Source organism: Aegilops tauschii, chromosome 3 (genome assembly GCF_002575655.3).
Source record: "Aegilops tauschii subsp. strangulata cultivar AL8/78 chromosome 3, Aet v6.0, whole genome shotgun sequence".
NCBI classification, from domain to species: Eukaryota; Viridiplantae; Streptophyta; class Magnoliopsida; order Poales; family Poaceae; genus Aegilops; species Aegilops tauschii.
The window spans coordinates 169,798,047-169,802,718 of NC_053037.3; positions in this window are offsets into that span (position 1 = coordinate 169,798,047).

Here is a 4,672-nt window from a genome sequence, read left to right on the forward strand (position 1 = left end):
GTTCCGTATATGTTTACGCGTCGGCAACCAGACTAACTTACAACTCTGTAAGACAGTCTGTACGTATAGAAACTGAAATGGGATATGAAGAACGGAAGGAAAAGTATTCTAGTGTATTTGTCAAGCTGAACCTTATCAACCATTCAGGCATGTCAGCTTGTAAAATACAAAAAACATGATGAAACCTCAAATAAGAATGCATAAAACGGACCCCCCCCCCCCCTAGCTGAGTCACAACCAACAATCTTTGGCAGCTACTATATGCATCTACCTCAAAAAATATAATTTATGCATCACACTAATTAATGTGTGGGGTATAATGATACAAAGCTGCTTCATTATGTATGCTACAATCCATGTTGGAAAGGATATTACCTGTTCAAAAATAAACAGAATGCTTATGTCGAAAGCAAGCCTTCCAGGCCAACTCATTTAGTTTCAGAATTTCCATATGAAAGAGCCAACAATTTGGAATATGATACTACAAAACTGGTGAAGATAGGAAGCATTCATCCTGTTTTCCTTGATGTAAGGAGTAGCTTCAGCATACATTTGTGACAGTGTAATACCCGATTCGGAAAAGAGTGCACACTCCACCAACAACAATACCTTCCTCAACGGCAGTGTGCGAAAAGAAGAAGTCAGAAGGTTTAATGAAGCAACAAACTAATTAACTTAATTCTGCTTCTTTGAAAAGCAAATACAAAGTTGACTACTCGAAATGTTCAATGACAAAACATTGATTGACTCACCTAGTTACATTAGAGCATCCTCAACTCCCAACCTCTCTTTAAGTTCAGTTTATGTTCGTCCTCCCACCTATCAAGTCATGGGTTACAGTCACCATATCATCCTTCCTTCCAACAGGTTATCAAGGAAAAGAGCAGCCTGTCAACAGATAATGCCCTCCATTAATACCTGAATGACAGTGACACCACCGGCAAGCTTTGCTATCCTCTCGTTGAGTTCTCCTTCCCGTAGTCTAGTTTTGCTGCCAGCAAATTAGCAATGATAACTTAGAATCAGACTTAAGACTACGACGCTTTCTAAGTTCGTGATAAATAAAACAACTACACAAAGAGGTCATACAAATAGATTTATAATCAACTCCCAGGATGAAGCCTTCAAGAATTTCTAATCAAGGGAGGCATAAAGAAAAGAAAAGGAGGCATAAAGTGTACTGTAATACGAAGAAATTTCTAATCTGCATCATCTACCGAGCATGATAAAATGGAGCCTTCAAGAATTATGCTACCAAGTCAAGGGAGGCATAGAAAAAAGGAAAGGGCCGTACCTCATTGAGATTTTCTATCTGGCTACATGAAACTTCTGTTATGAGTTGTGAATGACAGATAAAGCAACAACAAGAAGGTGATAGAGATATAGCAGATCATAACCATTTTGACATAATGATAAATTCCAACAAGATTCCTGTAAATCAAAGGAGGTCTTTTTTAATAACAAACGAAAGGAGGCAAGTACATACAGAAATAAATTTGACACTCTTGTCAACAAAATGTTATCAGTCTAGAGAATGAATTTGTACCAAACTACCAAAGTAAAGCAAAATTTACAAAGGTATCGTAATTCGGTTTCTGTACCAAAATCAACGGGAAAAAAATCTCAAAGATATGGTTAACAAAATCTGCCGGCAATGCAAACTTGGAAACAAACAATACCAACTAAATCAGGGGCGCCTTACAAATTCAGGTTGTTGTGTGCCTCCTGAACGTCCTAATTCCTAAATGGGCATTGAAGGCCTACGGGGATCAGAAGACCAGTCTTATTCTTATGCTTCTACCTATAGGGATCCCAGTGCTGTGTTGACCGAATAAGCATGCATGTGGCCTTTTTACAGCTTTGGAGACCGCTTAGCAAGCGGCGAGACCGGGACGCCATCAACAACATCATAGCTGGTTTTCGTTCTTCGGCGTCGGCATTTGCTCCTCCTCCGCCACCACCACCACCACCACCTCCCGAGCCGGATTAGCTTCTTTTTTAGCTTTGTTTGGGGCTTGTCTTACTGTGCCCCCACCGCGACTTTATGACTTGATTGTACTCTATATTGTTATGTTGGGATGCTCGGTTTGTTGCTTTATAATATAAAGCGGGGAAACCCTTTTTCGTAAAAACACCAAGAGTCATTGATTTGGTACGTAGTAATACTTCGGATATAGCCAACAGTAGGATAAATCATGCCAATCTTTTGTAAGCAGGTTTGACAGCGATCCATATGTACCCAATATGCACAACCTTTGGCCTGCCATCCAAACATATCCAAAATGCCCGATGTCCCGCAGCTCCAAGCTGTCGCCGCTGCCGCCGCCCCATAGGCTCGCGCCGGTGCCGTGCGCTGCCTCTCACCGGAGACCGTCGCCACCGGAGGTTCGCCGTCGAGGCCGCCGTGCCCCTGCCCTTCCTCCTCTCCCTTCCTTCCGTTCTTCTCTATCTCCTCACCTTCGAACCCCTCTCTCTCTCCTTGGAAACGCAGCAGGCCATGGAGGAGCTCAGCCGCCACCGCCGTCCCTCCGACTCGCCAGCGCCGCCCATCGTCGATCCGATCCGGCTGCCTTCCGCCAGATCCACGCCGCCCCGCCGGAGTGCACGCCTTGGCCATCACCGTTCCCTGCATCGAGCTGCTGCCGCCGCCCCGCGTTGACTGCATCGCGTGCCTGCGCCTGGGCAACCACTCTAGCCGAAGCACGATCTTTGGCCGGCATTAGCCCGTCGAGGGTGGAGCAGGGCACCAGATGGAGGGTTGGGAAGAAGAGACGACGCCGGATTGGAGGAGGGATTACGATGCGGGTGCGGAGATCAGTTTCCTTTTTTATGTGTGCCTTGCGTGATTGGAGGAGGGATTACGATGCAGGTGCGTGATGGTAGGGGAGGCCGGACCGGTAGTTTGAGGGAAGGCTTCTGGATGGTGGAGTACGGTCAGTCATCAAAAATTGTCCACATCATAGAGCTATTAGATCAAGCATGACCGTTATATTAAGATTTGCGGGTCTAATTGCAGGGTGGATATAGGAAGATGCGGAGGAAGGGGACGAACAAAGGACTCGATCTAGACGGCTGGAAAGTAAGAGCATCTCCAGCCGTTCAGCCCCTCAGGGTGCCGAAAAAGAGCGGCCTGGGGGCGAACCGGGGCTAGATTGGCCCCTGGGGGCGACCTACCTCCCAGCCACGCCCCAGGCGCCGCCCCCCAGCCGCGGCAAATTCAAACATAGACATTCCCGCTCACAAAATAGACGCCACAAATCCGGCGATCAAGCGGCCACAAGTTCGGCGTACAAAAAGCAGAAAGGACGCGCGTGTTAGGGAACGTAGCAGAAATTCAAAATTTTCCTACGTGTCACCAAGATCAATCTAGGAGATGCTAGCAACGAGAGGGGAGGAGTGCATCTACATACCCTTGTAGATCGCGAGCGGAAGCGTTCAAGAGAACGGGGTTGATGGAGTCGTACTCGTCGTGATCCAAATCACCGATGATCCTAGCGCCGAACGGACGGCACCTCCGCGTTCAACACACGTACGGAGCGGGGACGTCTCCTCCTTCTTGATCCAGCAAGGGGGAAGGAGAAGTTGATGGAGATCCAGCAGCACGACGGCGTGGTGGTGGAAGTAGCGGGATCCCGGCAGGGCTTCGCCAAGCGCAACCGGGAAGGAAGAGGTGTCACGGGAGGGAGGGAGGCGCCAGGGCTTGGGGTGCTGCTCCCATGCGCCTCCCCACTATATATAGGGGCGGAGGGGGCTGGTTTCTTGCCCTCCAAGTCCATTGGGGCGTTGGCAAAGGTGGGGAAAAGAAATCCCATCATTTCCCTTCCCCACCGATTGTTATCCCCCTTTTTTAGGGATCTTGATCTTATCCCTTCGGGATATGATCTTATTCCTTCTAAGGTGGGATCTTGGTGCGCCTTGATCAGGGGTGTGGGGCCTTGCCCCCACTACCCACGTTCATGTGGGTCCCCCCATGCAGGTGGGCCCCACTTCGGAACCTTCTAGAACCTTCCTGGTACAATACCGAAAAATCCCGAACATTTTCCGGTGGCCAAAATAGGACTTCCCATATATAAATCTTTACCTCCGGACCATTTCGGAACTCCTCGTGACGTCCGGGATCTCATCCGGGACTCCGAACAACTTTCGGCTAACCGCATACTAATATCTCTACAACTCTAGCGTCACCGAACCTTAAGTGTGTAGACCCTACGGGTTCGGGAGACATGCAGACATGACCGAGACGACTCTCCGGTCAATAACCAACAGCGGGATCTGGATACCCATGTTGGCTCCCACATGTTCCACGATGATCTCATCGGATGAACCACGATGTCGAGGATTCAATCAATCCCGCATACAATTCCCTTTGTCAATCGGTACGTTACTTGCCCGAGATTCGATCGTCGGTATCCCAATACCTTGCTCAATCTCGTTACCGGCAAGTCACTTTACTCGTACCGTAACGCATGATCCCGTGGCTAACTCCTTAGTCACATTGAGCTCATTATGATGATGCATTACCGAGTGGGCCCAGAGATACCTCTTCGTCATACGGAGTGACAAATCCCAGTCTCGATTCGTGCCAACCCAACAGACACTTTCGGAGATACCTGTAGTGCACCTTTATAGCCACCCAGTTACGTTGTGACATTTGGTACACCCAAAGCATTCC